The following is a 21425-nucleotide window of genomic DNA, read 5'->3' as shown; positions in this document are numbered from 1 at the left end:
TCAACTTCTTCCACGCCCCTATTTCTCATCCATTCATTTTATGTTTTTTCTCTCGTCAAACAGCCTGTCTCACCTCTTCATTCCACCACGCTGTTCCTTGCACCCCCTTTCGTCTTTTCTTCACCTCACACACCACCTCACATGCTGCACATATTTCTTTGGTGAATACCTTGCACACACCTTCCACGGCCCCCATCTGCTCCAATTCATATTTACCCAGTCATTCCTCCACTTCCCTCTTATATTCTGCCTTTTTTTCATCCTCTTGTAACCTTTCCACTCTCCTTGCATATACTCCTTCATCCCATCAGTCCCTTCTTCTATTGCTCCATTTTATTTGGACCTTGATTCTGACCACCACCAAGTAGTGGTCAGAAAGTCCACTCCCCCAACCTTTATGTGTTCTTGCATCCATTACACATCTTCGCATCCTTTCATCCACACACACATAATCAATCATTGCCTTCCTTTCATTCAGTTCTCCATCCACCCTCCTCATCATTCGCCATGTATACATGTGGATCATTTTGTGCCTGAAGAGGGTATTGGCTATCACCAACTGTCTCCCGGCACAAATGTCCACTAAAGCACTGCCATTCTTGTCTATCTCAGCAGGCACACCACACTCACCAACTACTCCATCCACCATAAGGTTCCCTGCTTTACCATTCATATCACAGATCAAAATCAATCTCTCATTCCTTTCAAACTTTTCCGTGCACACTTCCACATTTGTCCAGAACTCTTCTCTCACACCGCTTGCACGATCTTGTGTTGGCGCATACATGCACACGATCGCCCACATTTGTAGTCCATCTATCAGTCTTACCCACACAATCCTTGAACCAACTGATCCATACTCTCTTATATTCTCCTTCCATCTGTTACTCACAGCAATACACACACCTTCTTTTGCCCCCTCATTCTCACCTACTCCTGCACATATACCCCATCCATACTCCCATTCTCTCACACTCTCACCTCGCCATTTAGTTTCAGTTAATCCACATACATCCACTTTCTCAACCTCAAGCACCTGAACAATCTCTCTCTTTCACCTCTCTCTTTTTTCAGAACAGTTGGCAGAATTCCATCTGGGCCTAGAGCTTTGTTGATGGTTAAATTGTCTAGGATGAATTTTACGTATCTTGTCTGTATTTTAAATGGAACAATTTCGGGAGAGTCAAATACTATTACTGGGACGTTCTGGCTGGCTTCCTCTATGGTAGAATTTCTGGCAAATGTACTGGCAAAGATATCTGCTTTCCCACGCGGGTCATTTGTAATGTTGCCAACCGAAGATTTTAGTGGGGCAATGGATGGTGACTTGTTAAAGTTATTATTGAAATACCTGAGAGTTGACGACACCCTTTGGCTCCATGCGTTTTCTGCACTGCCCTCTCACAGCTTACAGGCAATTTTCAGAACATAGCTCTTTTTCTCCCACTCATAGCTCAGCAACTATACTACACAGAAAGCTCATATGGAGCTTGTATTACTTACTAGGTCTTCCACTTTCTAATGCAAGTGTCCACAGGTCACAAGGAGATGGGATCTTTGAGTGAGAACAAGTTGATTGGAGGTAATTATTGGCTTTCAGCGAGCCTGCACTTGGATGAGTGCTCTTAACCATGGCTGGGCATGAATGATCATGCGTGTTACTAAAGAAATTATTCCCCCTCAAGTTTTTCTGTACTTTACAAACACTTATTTACTTCTTTTCCCTTATGACTAATTAAATTGTGTTCTACCGTATGTGTAGTTATTATATACAGGCACCTATACATACTATTTACAATTTTTTGTGCACAAACATCGCCATCGTTTCCCTGCAGTCATATTTTATATTTCTACTGAGATGACACTGACTGAGATAATAACCAGCTGATTATTTTCCAGGCCGTCACTATCGGAGCAAATATTGCACAAATCACTTTGTCTTTCGTGAAAACACATCACTCTTGTCACTATAGTACTTATTTCATAAACGTCCCTATCGTAAATAGTACACAATCCTCACAATCGTAAATATTTCACAAACATAACTATCGTAAATACTGGACAAACAAAACAATAGTAAATATTTCACAGGTGGCATTGTCGCAAATATGGCACAAACGTCACCACCGTACATTTCACAAATGCCACTATCGTTATTATTTCACCAACGTTTCTATCCCTTTTACCAACACACATTTCATACTACAGTAGAATTGTTCAGCATATAATATTCAAAGTAGCACTTCGTGCACTATGGACCCTCGCAGCCTTTGGAGAATACTGTCTACCCTTCAAACTTTCGTTTGGAGCTGTGAGGTCCCACAGACATGGCAGTGCTTGTATCGATGTTTGTCGATGGTGTCGACTTAGGTATGTAGCACCCATCAGCCTGTCAGACACACCCGAATTAGGACGATTCAGAATGCCTGCCTGAACGTCTCAAAGTGTTGCAAGGAACTCATGCTCCAATTCCTTCCGAAACTAACATAGAAAATACATGGATTTCATCATACAGTATGCTTGTGCAAAATGAAGGCGTTCATCATCGTGATATCAGGAATGTGTTGGAAGGCCTTCTTGTACCACATGAAGTACTTCCTATGACAATCAATACCACCACTCTACACGTCAGACTTGTCAATGAGTGGCATGTTGACAATGTAATCGTTGATGGCATTGATTTCACTATGGGCTACCCTGTCCTGCTATCCTGCTTGCCAGTAGGCTACATTTCCTCCTTGTAAACAGTTGTCAGGATGTCCACCTTCCTCTTCTCGTGCCAGTGTATAGGAAGCATCTTTCCACACTTTTTCTTCAGGACAATGACCTTGACAATTCTGGCAAGGAAGGTAGGGAAATGATTCCTACGTTGTCTGACAGTACCACAGGAACCCATCTTCTGTTCAAGGAGATTCCTCACCAGAGCTGGTGAGGTACAAGAGGAGAGTGTACAGACGTGACTTTACCTGAAATACCTGTCCCTCAGTACCTTCACGACTGCCCCTGAGATGCCGTGAGGATCATCACTGGGAATATCTACATCTGAGGCCGAGTACATGATAAAGTCCAACACATATCCAATCTCACAGTCACATAACAGAAAAAACTTTAGGCTAAAGCAGTGACGTTTTGATGAAATGTTCTGGATAAATACAAGACGCCCCTTGTGAACAGGACAAGCAACTCGTCAATCACGACCTTCTGGAACGGCCAGAAAATCTTGGTAAATGAAATCTTGAGCAGGTCCATTATTGGGTGTGTTATCCAGCGTGTTCCGAGTCCAACTTCTTGTCCTCAGAACACGGGCACGGACTTGGGTTCTTTTTCAGGACCGGGTCTAGAGCATGCAACAAAGGAACAGGGCTCAAACACAGGCTGACCAGTCTTACACGTATATTACCACACAAAAGATACACAGTACATGACACAGTACATGGAACACAATACAAATCAATATTAACACATAAAGGATGGAAACAGATTAGGAGAGATCAGGCAGGTGTAGGTGATGGCCAGGTGTGGGAGGGGGCCCTTCTGGTGTGCGCTCTCGCGAGAAGCACGGGTCCCTGGCTGCATGGTGGATCATTCTGTGTGGGCTGTGGGGTGACGTCATCGGTGGCCCCCTTCTGGCAGGGCCCTGGGGAGTGTGGTGATCCTTGGGACTAAGGCTGAATAGGGCAAGCAGGCACAAGGCTCTGCACCTGCCATTAGAGGAAGTGAGAGTCTCACTGGGGGGTCTGGGCTGGTCCTGGCATGGAGTCCTTGGGGCATTCCTTGATGGCTGGGGACTGTGGTCTCGCCAGTGTGGGGAGACCATCAGGATTTGCCTGCAGCAACTCTCACACTGGGAGTCTGACAGCTGCTGGGGATGTTGAGGTGTCGGCTGTAGTGAGCAGACTCCCAGTCTTATGATGGGGCTGTTTCAGATGCTCTCCACCAGGGACTCCGTTGGGGAGCAATATCCGCCCCTAGGGGTACAGGGAGAGTGGGTAGGGCACCACACTCGCCGTCTGGAGGGGTGGGGCGAGCAAGGGGCATTGCCCTCGACAGGAGCCTCCAGGGAAGTGGATAAGGGAGTTCCAGTGGACGTTCTTTCTGCCTGGCTAGCCCGGTGGACGTTGCTGTGGCCCCATTTTGGGGTAGTGGAAGAGGGAAGTCTGGTGGACGTTCTTTCTGCCTGGCAAGTCCGATGGACATTACCATGGCTCCATTTGTCCTGGGGGCGGCAGGTTGGGGAAGTCTGATGGATGTTCCTCCTGCGGCAAATCCAGTGGACGTTACCGCGGTCCTGCTCCTGGTGGAGGGATGTAGACAAGGGATATCCTGTGGATGTTCCCTCTGTGGCAAGTCTGGTGGACATTGCTGCAGCTCTGCTCCCTGTCCTGGGATGACAGGTGAAGTCCGGTGGACGTGTCAGGACTCCATATCATAATTACAAATCATAATATAGAGCATGGTGGATAGATAGATAGATAGATAGATAGATAGATAGACAGACAGAAGCAGCAAGTCAGGGGATGAGATAGGTAGTGTGTCAGCGAGAATCGAGCAATGATAAACATGCTTACACACTCTAACTCAAGGAATGCTTGATAGGCACACGAACAGCGCCTCGTGACCATACACACATATACACACATACTCACACACAGGCTTCTAGAAACTTCACATCAGTATATTCCACGTGACATGACCCCTGCTAAAATAGGAATTTAGGAAGCAGAGCTCAGAAGGAACTGGCAATTAGTGGAGAGAGTGAATAAGAAGAAGGGTCCAACTAGACTTACTTAGTATATTAAGTCTCTGTATAATACATATGCTGCTCAACTTAGACTTTCTCTGAAGATAATAAATCAAGATCAACTCCCTGTATTCATCTTTAACTCCTCCTGCTCTTCAATTAACTCAAGACTCACCTATTACAAGAATTGAGAGTTACATATATAAAAATGTTGGCTACAAAGTTTTAACATTAAATGGTGGCAGTAATGAACGAGTCTACAAGCCTACGAGCCTACGAGCCTACAAGTCTACGAGCATACAGTAGCAACGACGAGTTACGAGTGAGGATCAACAAGCTCTACGATTAATTACAAATAACAAGTCTACAAGACAACTCTATAATCTTCACGCAACTTCAAGCAGCATCAAGAAGAATAAAAAACAAAGCAAGTAAAGGAAAAGAAAGACCAGACCAACAAGCACAAAAAAACCCGAACACTCTCTCCCGCCTACCTCAATTGCTGACGCAGAGGTCAAGACACACAGCAAAACACCAGAGCCACATTTATAACCCATCTTACTCACCTTTCCTCATCCAGGTTACTCATCGCTACTCAGTTACTCACCACAGCTACCAGTGTGGGAAGCCGACATCACCATGTGTATCTGCTGAGACGACATCACCATGCATGTTTGCTGAGACAATGCCACGCCAATCAACGTGTGACTGACTCCAGGCACTTCTCACCCACTACTCATTACTCATTATTCACATAGCTCCTATTCATACTCATTTATTTCCACAGTATTGACTTGGAAATACGACGTTCTATGATGAGGTTCGCCTGTGACTACAGCTGATAACCACTACATTCAACAGGCCATGGAATTTCCTGAGTAATATCGTCCATCAAGACAGCTCTAGAATTATCGAGTGGAAATCTTCATTTAACCCTGCATTTATCTTCCGGGATCGACAGTTGTGTCGACAAGCCTCTCCGATTTGTATCAAGTGGGTGTAATTATACTTACTCATTTTTTTTCAGTGCTAAAATTAAGTATATTCAACTCCTTTACTTATTTTTAAATATACACTTATACACTCACTATCATTTATTACAACTCATTCCCTCATGTATTTAGTAAGGACATAAACAAAACACGTATTTCATAACACCATACCTTACCAACATGAGTTCTTTTTAGCTAAGTGATATGACAAGAATATTTTCGCCCCCACCCGTGTTAATACCAGATGATACACAATTAGGAGAGCACCAAGGCAACACACCCATTGTACAAAACTCACCACAAACTAAGGATCAAGAAAAAAATATGTCAGTTCTAGATGATGAGTGGCAAACCCCCTCTGATGTAGCAAGTGAGGACTTTGTCTCTGACTTGCATACCTATGAAAATATACTTAACAGGGTTCATCGCTCTGGCAAATTCTTTTCCACTATTCCCTCACACAACGATAAACAAGTCCAAGTTAAATTAACAGAGCAACCAGTGAAAATGAACACCAAAGATCAAGCTCAGATATTTGTTTATCATGAAGATAAAAATGTCCCGCAATTCTCTGGCACAGAGAAGGTCGTATCGACGTCATTTCATTGGTCAATCAGTGCGAACGGATCTACGTCAAACGACATATCAAAGATGAACAAGAGAAAATTGCTATTTTTTCCTCTTGTATTAGCCAGGAAAGATGCCTGGCAAGCAACTTACTGAGGTCAGATAATCTCCTCAAGACTAAGACATATGATGAATTTAAAACTGAATTTTGAAGAAATTTCCTGGAGGTATGAACTTCTTGCCAGGTATAATCCCAGAATTACATAAGATTGTAGATCTTGTAAGGGAGCACATTACAAATCATGTGCTCAGTAAAATAACTGCTGATGTCTCCACGATCAAAAGGACATTATTAGCTACCTAAGAAAACTCAAACTGGACAACAGGAGATGGAATGATGTCCCCAGACCTCGTCGTGGACATCAGTGGTTATGTAGCTGCCTTGTGTAAATTACCTGATAGGACCCTTAAGATCGCCAAGACGATCGCTTACACCCCAGGCATGTGCTTACTAGACTTAATGAACGAGGTAGAGATGCAGTGTAGTAAAGCAGGGATGGTTGAAACACAATCACATTCTAGTAGAATGAGAGTGTCTGAGATAGCATCAGCTGTGAAAACAGCTACAACTACCCCAAACAGAGAACAAAATCGATCGAGAACCGAAAACAGGCAGAGCAAACAACCAAACGTGTCAAGGGTACGATCACAAACACCAGGCTACAGGCAGTTTCATAAGTTTCCGCGCAGCCCGAGCAGATCTCGTGCCACAGACACCACTAAATATGGGAAGTCACCTCGTAGATCACAGTCAAGAGATAGGTCCATTCTATGTTATTATTGTGCAAAACCAGGACACACTAGGAATGAATGCTTTATCAAAACAAAGAGGATAGACAAAAGACACAAAGATATGGTCCCTTCTGTAGACATCATAGGTGCCAAGGGGACTGGACCAGTAACTGCAAAACAGTAGAAAAATTAGTGTCTATGTTCAAATCGGGGGAAGACCAAGTCATGACAAAAAACGAACAAACGTAAAGGAAAGCAAGTCTAAAATTCACATAGGAGGCATGTTGGGAAATGAGTGTATCCTGATACCAGCTGTATGTGAGGATCAAAACGTTTCCTTATTTTTAGATACAGGCTTTCCAGTGAACTTAATAACAAGAGAAGAAATAAACAGAATTTTTAGAAATAAGAAGAAAGTAACTTTTCTGGAAGAATCTGATTTAGATTTATATACAGTAGATGGAAAACAAATCACAGTAAAAGGTATGATAAGGTTAAACATCAGTTTCACAGAGACTACAAGACCTATCTATCTATTGCCAGATGCCTCAATCCCGTTTGGGTTGGCCACAAACAAATCGCCTCCACGTCGCCCTGTCCCCCGCCATTTCATTGCCCTGCTCCCAACTCACACACCCCTCTCTCATATACCTCTCCACCCCATCCCTCCATCTCATCCTCGGCCTCCCCCTCCCTCTTACCCCCTCCACCTCACTCACATACACTCTCTTCGTCAGTCTTTCACCCTCCATCCCCTCTACATGGCCAAACCACCTCAGTGTGTTCCTCATAACGCTTCCTATCACATCCACAATTAAAGCTCTTTTTTTGTTCGTTGAAAGATTCCCTGCACATATAGTGCAGGCCGGGCCATACATTAGCCCGGTCAGTGGTGTATGGGCTGATTATAAAACAGTAAGTGGGGAGGACAGGACCTGGGGTTTGCCCAGCACACACGTCCTGTCTCCTGACTGGCTTTGTGGTGTGTGTGTAAAGCTCTTATGTTACTGGGCTTAATATGCATGAGAACAGAGAAAATAACTTTACTCCCACAAATGAATGGAATAGACTTTGACAATGAATTCACAGAGGAAATACCATCAGAGCCCACACAGATTAGTAAAAGAGAACCAAAAAGAATTGGTAATATTAAAAGCTTAAACAAACATACACAAACAGATGAGTGTATAGATCCACTCACACCACCATAGCCCCAGCCTCCAGGATGAGAGACCCAGGTAACAGTACTGATTTATCAGTTTTTCCCGCCCATCTCACCAATGATTTAGTTATACCACCTAATTCCTATATGAAAGTTACCATAAAGAGCAAATTACGGAATAGTACTGTTCTTGTCTTAGAAGAATTATGTAAAGTAAAGGGATTGTCAGTAGAAAACGCATTATGTCAGATGAACGACGAAGGGCAAACTCAGATATTCATAATTAACCACATGAATGGGGAAGTACATTTGAAAAAGGGGACTTGCATGGTTAATGTTGAAAAATGTCCCGCCCCTGTGAAGGAAATAGTTATAGCTGGAGTTACAGGTGAGATAAAATCTACGGATAGAGAAAGCATAAGAGAATTTAATTCACTCAGGTGAATTTGATGAAGAAAATGATTTGTTAACCCTGCTGGAAACACACAGGGACACCGTAGCATTACCCGGAGAACAATTAGGGTGTACTAACCTGATTAATCACAAGATTAATGTGCACCCAGCTACACCACCAATTTTCATTCCAGCGTACAGTATCCCACAATCTCAGCGTACACCCGCAAAGCAGTAGGTCGATGAAATGTTAAAACTTGGAATTATTGAACCATCAGTCTCCCCGTGGAATGCCCCATTATTCTTCGTGCCCAAACGAAATGGAGAAACGCGTGCGGTAGCAGATTACCGTAAACTAAACAATCACACAATCCCAGACCGATTTCCCATGCCATTGCTAAGTGACATCCTACAGAATATTGGACCAGAAAATAATGTATTTTCCACAATCGATCTGCTAAGTGGATATTATCAAATTCCGGTAGAACAGGAGTCACGTAAATACACTTCCTTTTCCACAAATAGAGGACACTATCAATATAGAAGGATGAAGGATGCCCATGGGACTGAGGACAGCCCCGGGCACATTCCAGCGTCTTATGAATTACGTATTGTCCGGAATTTTAGGACAAGGAATACTTATCTTGACGATATTATAATCGCAACGAGAAATATCACAGAACATCTCAAGAAATTAGACCTACTCTTACAAAAGCTTGGTGATGCTAGTTTAAAAATTAAGCTTTCTAAATGCAAATTTTGCTTTAAGGAAATAAATTTCTTAGGCCACAAATTAAGTTCTAATGGTATTCACACCACTGATGACAAAATACAAGCAGTGAGAGATTTTCCTGAACCCACTATGACTGACGAAGTTAGACAATTTTTAGGTCTAGATGGGTACTATAGGTCATTGGTACCACAGTTGTCTCATATAGCCTTTCCTCTTTTCCAACTACTCAAAAAGATGCTATATTCCAATGGGAAGAAGAACAAAGACAAGCATTTACAAAACTAAAAATTAAACTAACAAATGCACCTTGTTTGGCATATCCGGATTTCACAAAATCATTTATTATCTGTACAGATGCATCAGATAAAGGATTAGGGGCTGTACTGATGCAGGAAGATAAATGAGGAAAGAATCAGCCAATTGCATTTGCCAGCAGACAAACAAAAGGTGCAGAGAAAACTTATTGCACTACAGACTTATAGGCACTTGCAGTGGTTTTTGCATTATAAAAGTTTCGAGATTTGGTCTATGGTTACGAAATACACTTATTCACCGACCATAAACCACTAGTGGGTATGTTTAAAGAAAAACTCCTCTCTGGGAGGAGAGCAAGATGGAAATGTCGAAAACTACAATGACATATTCATTATATACAAGGCAAAATTAATATAGTAGCCGACGCATTATCTAGGAATCCGAACACAATTCAGGTCGCGGCTTTAGATCTCAAAGGAGACATCCCAAACCACGATGATATCGCAAAAGCACAAAGACTTGACCCAGTATGGTCTAAAGTTATATACAAGTTAGAAAGTGGAGATGACATACAATTACCCAAACTGCATGTACCACTCGAACAGTTCACAATAGTCAATAATACTTTATACAAGATCAACCTAGAACAACCAAATCTCCAAAGAAATACTAACCAATTGGTAGTACCTAATGACATGATACCCCAGGTATTACGAATGATACACGATAGCCCACATGCAGAACATGCAGGAAAGGATAGGACACTCAAACAAGCCCAATTGTTATATTACTGGCCTACATTACGAAAAGATATAAACAATCATATGGACAGAAGCGAATCATGTGCAAAACACAAAGGATACCCAATTTCACCTGCACCGATGGGTAATTACCCTGTACCACATCAACCATGGGACGTTGTCGCTGTTGATTTACTCAAGATGTCATTATCATACAGTAATAACCAATACCTATTCGTAGCAACGGATCATTTTTCCCGTTACGTAATTTTAGCTTCAATTAAAGATAAAACAGCAGAGACAGTAGCAAAGGCAATAATAATGTACTATGTTGCTTTACGACCCCAAAGGTACTAATAAGTGATAATGGAGGAGAATTTAATTCTGATATCTTACAAGAAATATGTAAACAATACAACATCAAAAAGGTTAACGTTTTAGCCTCTCACCCAGCATCTAATGGGTTAGTAGAGAGACAAACAAAAAATTATTAGATGTGCTACGACACATTCTCAATGAAAATTATGCAAGCTGGGATGATTGGATTTCCAGAGTAGAAGCCTCAGTTAATGGATCTATAAATAAATCCATAGGTGACACACCACATTTCATTATATATGGGACAGAAAAAATTACCATATGAGCTCCTAGAAGGTGACAGCCTGCCCATATACAATTGCAATGATTACTCTAAACTCCGTTTACGTGAATTCCAGGACATTCACAAAAGAATAAAAAAACAATTAACGATGTCCAAGGAAGAAATGACGGAAGCATTTAATAAAAAGGCAAGAGATTCGCCTATCAGCTTAGGAGACATTGTTTATGGTATCATTCATACGAGAGACAATAAATTATTCCCAAAATTTGGTGGCCCATACAGAGCAATTAACATAAAAGCAAACAAAGTTTTAATTAAGTGACTGTCAAGTGGCGAAGAGAAACAAGTTCATATTGGCCATTTAAAACGAGTTTCAAGGGAACTATCCAATAATTATTCAGCCTCGGATACAACTGAACAAACGAACGTAACTCATGAAACCAATCAAGAAAACAACAATAATTACAAAAATAAATTAAGGTCATATACCAAACAATCAAACATAGGTGCAACTGTTCCTATAAAATCTACAGTACATCATTTACGAGATTTAAATATCGATTTAAACTCCTTCTATGTTATTGTTCTACGTTAGTCAACCGTAACGCACATCATCACTATCATCGACCACAGCATGACCATATTAGAAAATTAATAGATTTTTTTTTGTCGGTTGGAAGAGATGAAGGGACTTATACTATGGATTTTCCTCTACATAGCAAGAGGATATGCGCACTTAGACCCCCAACACATAGTACGGGAAGGATGCCTCATAGCTCCAACGGCCACGACGTCAATCGAAAAAGATGTCATGAGTAATGAAATAAGTCTGGATTACTTATATGAATTACCTTCTTATCTAGAAGACATCGCAAGACCAATGAGAACCCTGGACTTCATGATAGGAGGCTATGTTTCACAAGCACATAACACAAAGGAAGTGGATGAAATCGTGAAGTTAGCGAAATGGAAAATAGAACAGGCTAAGTCAACTATGCTCATCATGATCTAAGATCTCCCATCTCATGGAACGCAGGTATTAAGCGACAAGAACAACATCATACGTACTTGTCAAAAGCGCGGTTTGTTCGACCTGGGTGGCGCAGTTCTTGGGAACATCTTTAGATTGGCTACAGAGGAAGACCTTAAAGAAATAAACAACAAATTTCATAAAATAGCTCAGGTACTAACATACCAAGATAAATTCATCACAGAACATAACTCAGCAATGAAGATAATCGTGAAAAATCTAAAAAAGGCGGAAAACATAGCTCTCGAAAGCGCAGATAAAGTAAATGACATGGAAGGTAACATAACACTTTTCCAACACTTCTCCATCATCACGGAACACATTGACACAATTTTTCTCCAGTTAGACAACACTAGAGTTCGTTACAGGGCATTTATGCAAGGAATTTCGAATGCCGGTGCTGGCAAGATCACAGTTCATGAGCTACGTCAGATAATTAGTCAAGGCATACATAAACATAAATTGAAGCCTTTGTTCCGAAGTAGGGAATTCATGCAATATTATCCATATTTAGAAGCAACACCAACACCAACATCAGTAGTAGTTCATGTACCATTCATAACTGATGACCTGTTCACAGTATACGAAATACACCCCTTCCCTTCTAAGAATAATCACACTTTGGTCATCATCAACATCAATACAAACACCAAACTCATCATGGTCTCCAAGAGACGGAACACTGTCACTTTCGCAAGTGAATCAACGATTGAACGAAAGTGCCGCACGTCCTTACATGCTGTTCACCTTTGTCCTGCGTACATTTTCACGTTTCAGCCTACTGATACAGTCCCTTGTGAAATGGCTATCATAGGAAATCACAATATACATAATCATTGCAACTTCAATTTTGCTCCAGATAAGCTTGTAGACCATCAACGTATCGGGCACTCACAGTCTTTTTATTTCACTCATAACACATCAGTTTACATAGTCTGTCCAGATATACCACCATCTCATACTTCAGCCTCAGGATTATACATAGCATCAGACTACTGTGCGGTATTTACACCATCCATGTCCACTTTATCCACCATCAATCACTATGCCATCCTCAGTCATACACACAAACATTTCCACCCACTGCCCGATATGGACTTAAACATGAGTACAAGTATTAAGTTGACTTCACCTAAGTTTGAAACTATGCAACTGATCAGTGAAACAATGAAGCCCTTGGACGGCTGCTGAAGAGTCACACTATCGTGACCATGAAATAGGATACAAAAACCCACACTGGCAGACGAAAAAAATTGTATTCCAAACAGTTTCGGCGACAGCTGTCGCCCTCTTCAGTGGATCTACAGACCAAGAGTGGCTCAATCGGTAGAGAGGTGGCCTGCAGTCCTTACGGACCCAGGTTCGAATCCCGGCAGGGGCAGGGAACAGTTTAAGGATTTGAATTTCATTTAATCAGGCTTTACTGATCTATCAGAAGACCCGCCGACATGTCGTAAAAATACCCCCGCTAATACCAATACACCAGTCCTGTATGAGACAGCCCTAGCATGTATTCAATATGGACGGTGGGTGTTAACGCCGAAGTGGTGACATGTAGAGGTGTATGGTATGTAGGAGGACTGCTGGACCTTGATAGCAGGCTGTGAAGCCTATGCCCAGAGTCGGACACACACACACACACACACACACACACACACACACACAAAAACATACAAATGCTGAGAAGCTGCTTATATGCAGGGTGAGGACACGTTTTCCCAACCACACCTGATGTGACCTCTCCCTCTACTCTGTCCACGACCTGAGTGAGGGATTACAAGGGGCGGCAAGGACCTTGCCACTAATCCTCTCATCACTGGATCTAATTTATACATTCCTTCACTTTGGTTAAAATTATATATCTCTCTATACATACAGCTTCCACAATCCTATGTTTCTTATAGTTACTACATTTGTACAATATTTGGCTAGAATTCCAGTCGATTCTATGGTCGTTTTCCGAAGAGTGAACGTACACTGCGTTATTTATGTTGCCTATCTTACAAGCATACTTGTGTTCCTTAATGCGAGTGTCCAAATCCCTTCCAGTTTCACCAATATAAACCAAATCACAGTCTCTACATGGAATTTTGTATACCCCTGCAGTTTTGTTACTAATTAGTTTATTCTTTACCAGCATTGATCTTAAGGTGGAAGTATATCTAAATGCAATGTTTACATCCAAATCATGACTCACAGACTTCACCAAGCTAAGATCTGACACATACGGAACCGTGATGTATGGCTTATTTTGTTGACTTTGTGATGTTGGTCTAGGTACAAAAAAGGCTTTTCTGACTTTAAAATACGCTTGCCTTATAAACCAACTGGAATATTTTAGATCTAAAAATATTTTCCATATCTTGGCGTTTTCCGTATCCAGATGTTGGGGACTACTAATTCTGAGTGCTCTAAGGAACATAGAAGAAATAACTGACATTTTAGTGGAGCTGTGGTGATATGAATAATAATGTATATACAAATTGCACTGGGTTGCTTCCTGTACACAGAAAAGCTAAGTGTCCCAGGTTCATCCCTGTGCACAAATACATCTAAAAATGGAAGGGAACCATTATTTTCCCATTCAACTTTATATTTAATTGAGGGAACCAGTTCATTTAATTTTGTAAGAAAATCGTCAAAGTTAGCGTATACGTCTGGCCAAAATGAAAGCACATCATCAACATACCTATACCAAATTAAATTTTGAGGAGATATGGTGCTAAGAAGGTTGGATTCAAAATATTCCATGTACAGATTACTAAGAATTGGAGAGAGGGGCGAGCCCATACCCATACCAAACTTTTGGATGAAAAACTGATCACCAAAAGAAAATGCATTACACTGCACACACAGGCTAATAAGTTGGAAAAAGACATCATGTGCGATGCCGAGATCAATGTTACAATTAGGTAATTTTTCTTCCAAGAAACTAATTAAATCTTCAATAGGGACTTTAGTAAAAAGCGAATCTACATCAAAACTGACCAACCTGCCAATGGAGAAACTGAGAGACTTAATCTTATCAATAAATTCAGTTGAGTTTTGGACATGGGATTTAGAGAATGTGCCAAGCAATGGTGCTAATTTGTTCACTAGAAATTTTGAAAGTTTGTAAGTGAATGAGCCACACTGTGAGATGATAGGACGAAGGGGAATCTGTGGTTTATGAGTCTTTAGTAACCCATAAATGTAAGGTAATTTTGGATTAATTTGAATGAACTTACTTGCATCAATGTTTGGCACATCCTTTAAAAGGCTTTTGACTTTCTTATTAAAGTCTGTGGACAACCTCTTGAGAGGGGATGACACAAGTTTTTCGTGGAGAGATATGGTGGATGAGTGTGTGAGGAAGAGAGGTTTGGGTGTTGGTGAGGCTAGGAGCTGGCTGGATGAATCTTGTGAGGAGAAGTGCATGATCAGGGATCTTGGCACCCCTTCTTAACGTGGCAGCGTCCGGACTGACTCAGTCAGATACGTTTGTGTGAAGCTGCTGAGCGTGGTGAATGTTTTTGGCATATCCGATGGAGCCAGGATTCCGGGGGCTTGAATGATGAGTGAATGCAAGCGTGGCCCATTGGATTGGGCAAATTTGGGCTGTCTGGACGTTGCTACTTCTCACCCTGCCCTTGGGTGGGAAAGGAGGTCCGGATGATGATGATGATGATGAGTAACTTTTTCACTTGTATGCTCACTTCCCTGTTTCTTATCACTGTTTTCAAGGAAGCAGCAACATTTCATCCTCGTTGTACCCTTTCAAGCGCTTCACCCTCCAAACTTCTATTCTTACTTATCTTACTACCCAAGTACTTAAACGCACTCACATGTTCCATCTCCTCCTCATGCAACCTTACTGTACATTCACTGACCTCATTCCTCTCGAAAACCATAACTTTACTCTTCCCTACATTCACCTTTAGATTCCGTTTCTTACATACTCTCCCAAACTCATCAAGCCTTGCAACTCCCCTTTGGCTTCACTTAACAACACAGAATCATCTGCAAACACCCGTACAAGGAGTTTCCAAACACTACTCTCACTCAATAGGGCCACTCCAACATCCACTGCTCTACATTGTATCTCTTTTATAACCCAATCCATATACAGATTGAAAAACCATGAACATATGACACATCCCTGTTTCAATCTAACCTTCAAATAGAAGAATTCACTCAGTTCACTATCCACACGCACTGCAGCCTTAGCACCCTCATACATACTCTTCACGGCATTCGACAATTTCCCATCTACTCCATACATTCCTAATACTTTCCATAATCCTTGTCTATCCACCCTGTCATGTGGTTTCTCCAAATCCATGAAGGCAGCATACAGTTCCTTTCCCTTCCCTAGAAACTTTTCCACTAAAGATCTAAGAATGAATATCTGGTCTACACAACCTCTTCCCTTCTTAAAACCTCCCTGTTCCTCTCCAACTAATTCCCCTGTTATTTCCCTAACTCTGCCAATAAGTATCCTACCATATACTTTTCCTATTACACTAAGAAGACAAATGCCCCAATGATTACCACATACTTCTTTCCCTTTTCCTTTGTACGGAGGAATAATTATACCTGACTTCCAATCCTCTGGGACTCTACCTTCCTCTCATGCCAATCTGCACATCTTCCACATCCATTCTCCTACTATCTCTTCCCCATGCTTCAGCATTTCACGACACACTCCATTAATTCCCGGTGGATTCTCCATTTTACCTTCCTTCATTGCTTCCACAACGCCCATCTTACTGATTTCTTCCTCTCTTCTCACATCCCTCCGTCTCCCAGCCATTCCCCAGCCACTTACACTCGCATTACTTTCATTCTTTGTGTTCAACAATTCCTTAAAGTGTTCTCTCCATCTGCTCGCTTTTACTCCCTTTTCTACTAGTAATCTACCATTTTTATATTTTACTACCCAGCTGAGTTCTCTGGCACTCTGTCTTACTCTCCTTACCTCTTTCCAAAACATTTTCTTACATTCTCTTCACTTTACACTCAAATTCCTTCCAAACTCTTCATTCAGTCTCTGCTTACTCTCTCTTACTAATCTTTTCACCTCTCTCTCCCTCTCCACATATAACTCTCTTCTGTCTCTCAACTTCCTCTACGTCCCTGTTTCTCATCCACTCACTACATGCTTTCTTCTTTTGTGCCACAGCCTCTCACACCTCTCCATTCCACCATGCTGTTCCCTGCACCCCCTTTCGTCTTCTCTTCACCCCACACACCACCTCACATGCTGCACAGATTTCTTCTGTGAATATCTAGCACACCCCTTCCACGTTCCCCATCTGCTCCAATTCATATTTACCCAATCTCTCCTCCACTTCCCTCTTATATTGCGGCCTTCTCCCATCCTCTTTCAACCTTTCCACCTTCCTTGTATTCCTCCTGTCCTTCCTTTCTTCTATTTCTCCATTTCACATGGACATTGATTCTGACCACCACCAAGTGGTGGTCAGAAGTCCACTCTCCCAATGTCTATATGCTCTTGCATCCATTATACACATTCTCATTCTATCATCCACACACACATAATTAATTATTGCCTTCCATTCATTCAGTTCATCACTCACCCTTCTCATCACTCACCACATATACCTATGGATCATTCTGTACCTGAAGAAGGTATTTTCTATCACCAACCCCCTCCCGGCACAAATGTACACTAAAGCACTGCCATTCTCATCCATCTCTGTAGGCACACCCCACTCACCAACTACTCCATCCATCTTCACATTCCCTACTTTTTCATTCATATCTCCAATCAAAAACACTCTCTCATTCCTTTCAAACTTTTCCTTGCACGTTTCCACATTTGTCTAGAACTCTTCTCTCACTCTGCTTGCACGATCTTGCGTTGGCACATACACGCTCACAATCGCCCACATTTGTAGTCAACTTTCAATCTTGCCCACACAATCCTTGAGCCATCTGATCCGTACTTTCTTATATTCTCCTTCCATCTGCTACTCACAACAATACACACTCCTTCTTTTGCCTTCTCATTCCCACCTACTTCCTCGCATATACCTCATCTATTGTCCCATTCTCTCACACTCTCACCTCCCCATTTAGTTTCAGTTAATCCACATGCAGCCACTTTTGCACCCTCAAGCAATGTCTGTTGTTGTGTTTTTAGATAGTTGTTTTCCGGGTAGTGGCACGAACCCTCCGCTGACCCACTTGCTGACATGTAATGAACATGTATGGGTTAGTTATATGGTTAACATCAAGCGTATTAAGTGATTTTCTGGTTTACAGAAAATAATTTGCCTTGTCACTCTAATGTAGCGTACCATTGGAGTAGAACTATGACGAATGAGTGGATGATGGGCGTCACCTCCTACCACATATATTATAATTTCTGTTACTATGATTTTCAACATCACACAAATTTATTAGATCACTGTCGGTTGTTAGGGAAAGGCCAAATATATTAGTACCACGTGACGGTGTAATCACTGTCTGACGTGAAAATGCCTCGTCTACCACGTCCAACAACCGGGTTCCTTCTTTGTACACATTTTTTTCCATTCAATATTTGGATTATCAAAGTTCGTTAAAATAATGCCATCCATGTTTTAATGGCTGATTTTGTTATGTCATACAGTAATTTACCGTTTTCTTCATCTAACCAGGGCTACCTATATTGCACTCAAAAGAAAATGTGGAAAACATGACATACAATGAACCATATTTTTCAGTATCCAATTTACTGATCTGTATTGTATTTGTGTGATTCTTAAAAATATATTAGAACTCCCCAACTGATATTTTTCGTAGGTGATTTTTCTATATTTTATAGCTTTGTAACGAGAGTTAACCACGATTCTGTAATTATAATTGTGTCGAGATGTTCGGCAGTGGCTGCAGTAATATTATCATCCTTCACACAGTGCTTCTTGAATTCTTCTCCATAATCGTCATAGAACTGCAAGGCTCAATATTTCTGTGGGACATGCTAAAATTAGCCCTGTTTATAAGTTTAAGAACTTAGTAGAGATTGGAGCACTCCTACGAAAGACTGATGAGATATTCTCTCTCTCTTCAGCAATTCCCTGATTGTCTACTTGTACCTGATGTGAGATCATGTCTTCCTGATTAGCCTGGTGATGTGACCTAATTTCAATTACCCCGGCACCATTAACCGTACGGATTTAATCGTTAACACCTACTTCATTAACTGTCCCACTTTCCACCTCCTAATCACGGCCAAAAGGATGCCTAACATTTAGCTATAATTTTACCGAACCTAGCTTTTCCTACCGTACTGAAGTGAAGGCTGCCTCTACCATACAGGCTCATGTCCTGATTAAAGTGATAGTCCGAAACATCAACAAACATTACAAATAGTCTGGGGAATAAGACACAGATATCAATATCAATATATATATATATATATATATATATATATATATATATATATATATATATATATATATATATATATATATCCCAGACACTGGGGGCATAAGCCAGTGCAACTCAGTGCCGGTTCCAAGCCCGGATAAATGGGGAGGGTTGCGTCATGCAAGGGCATCCGGCGTAAAAACCCTAGCCAAGTCAATATGCAGAGCACAAAGGAAAACTTCACACCAGATCGGTCGTGGCCCGGGTCAACAACGACCGCCACTGGTGCTGTTGTCCAACAGCGGGCCGGTGGAAAGTATGCGACTGTTGGACAAAGGAAGGAGAGGATGAGAAGAGGAGGAAGACAGTCCCAGAGGAAGCAGGAGAGAAGGGAGAGTAGAAGAGTGGAGATAAGAGTGGGATCTTTGAATGTGGGCACGATGACGGGTAAAGGGAGAGAGCTGGCCGATATGATGGAGAGGAGAAAGTTGGATATATTGTGTGTGCAGCAGACAAAATGGCAGGGAAGTAAAGCGAGGATGATTGGAGGAGGGTTCAAGTTGTTTTACCATGGCGTGGATGGGAGGAGAAATGGTGTAAGAGTGGTAGTGAAGGAAAAGTATATAGATAGTGTATTGGAGGTGAAGGGAGTGTCGGATAGAGTAATGAGTTTGAGGAAGGAAACTGAGGGGGTCCTGATTAATGTCATCAGTGCATACGCCCCGCAAGTGGGATGTGACTTGGAGGAAAAGGAAGAGTTTTGGAGTGAAGTAGAGGAAGTGATTCAGAGCATACCCAGGGAGGAAAGAGTGGTTATGGGAGCGGATTTGAATGGGCATGTTGGAGAAGGAAATAGTGGTGACGAGGAGGTGATAGGCAGGTATGGTGTCGGGGAGAGGAACGCTGAGGGTCAGTTGGTTACTGATTTTTCAAAACTGATGGAGATGGCTGTAGTAAACACTTATTTCAAGAAGAAGGAGGAGCACAGGAGTACGTATAAGAGTGGGGGAAGGAGGACGCAGATAGATCATATCGTATGCAGGAGATGCAATTTGAAAGAATTCATTGACTGTAAGGTAGTGCCAGGGGAGAGTGTAGTAAGACAGCATAGGGTGTTGGTTGGAAAGATGAGTCTGAAAGTGAAGACAAGGAGGAAAGTGAGAGCTGAACCAAGGATTAGGTGGTGGAAGCTGAAGGAGCAAGACTTCAGTAGTAAATTTAGGGATAAGGTGAGCCAGGCTTTCGGAGGCAGGGAAGACGAGAACGGATGGGCAGTTATCTCGGAAGTGGTGAGGGAGAAAGCCAAGAAGGTACTTGGGGTGACGTCGGGACAGAGGAGAGAAGACAAGGAGACTTGGCGGTGGTATGAGGAAGTACAGGATAGCATAAATAGGAACAAGCAGGCAAAGAAGAATATGGATAGACACAGAGACGAAGAAAGCATTCGGTAATAAAAGGAGACGAGGAACATAGCCAAGAAAGAGGTTGCTAAGGCAAGAGAAAATGCATACCAGAAGCTGTACGAGAAGTTGAATAGTAGAGAAATGGAAGAAGACCTGTACTTATTAGCCATTTCTCCTTTCTCTGAAATCTCCATTCTAGGAGATTTCAATGTTCACCACCACCTTTGGCTCTCCTCTCGTTTCACGGATCCACCTGGTGAACAAGCCTACATCTTTTCTATCCTTAATGACCTAGAGCAGCTTGTACAGCACCCTACCCGTATCCCTGACCGCCTTGGAGAGAGCTCCAACATACTTGACCTCTTCCTCACAACTAATCCTTCTGCTAACTCTGTTAATCATTTCTCTCCGTTGGGCTCCTCCGATCACAACCTTATTACCTTAACCTGTCCTATCACTCCGGTACGGCCTGTGGACCCTCCAGGGAAACGTCGTCTGTGGCATTTTGGAGCCGCAGACTGGGAGGCCCTCAGGCAGTACTTCTTTGATTTTCCCTGGAATGATTATTGCTTCCATGGCTGGGAGCATCTGAGTGTGCCTTGCGCACTACGGAGGTTATTCTCTTGGGCATGGAAGCATACATTCCTTTCTCATATCCTT

This window comes from Coenobita brevimanus, chromosome 42 (genome assembly GCF_032717465.1).
Source record: "Coenobita brevimanus isolate Jiangsu-jjx chromosome 42, ASM3271746v2, whole genome shotgun sequence".
In the NCBI taxonomy this organism is placed as follows: domain Eukaryota; kingdom Metazoa; phylum Arthropoda; class Malacostraca; order Decapoda; family Coenobitidae; genus Coenobita; species Coenobita brevimanus.
This window is presented reverse-complemented; position numbering follows the sequence as displayed.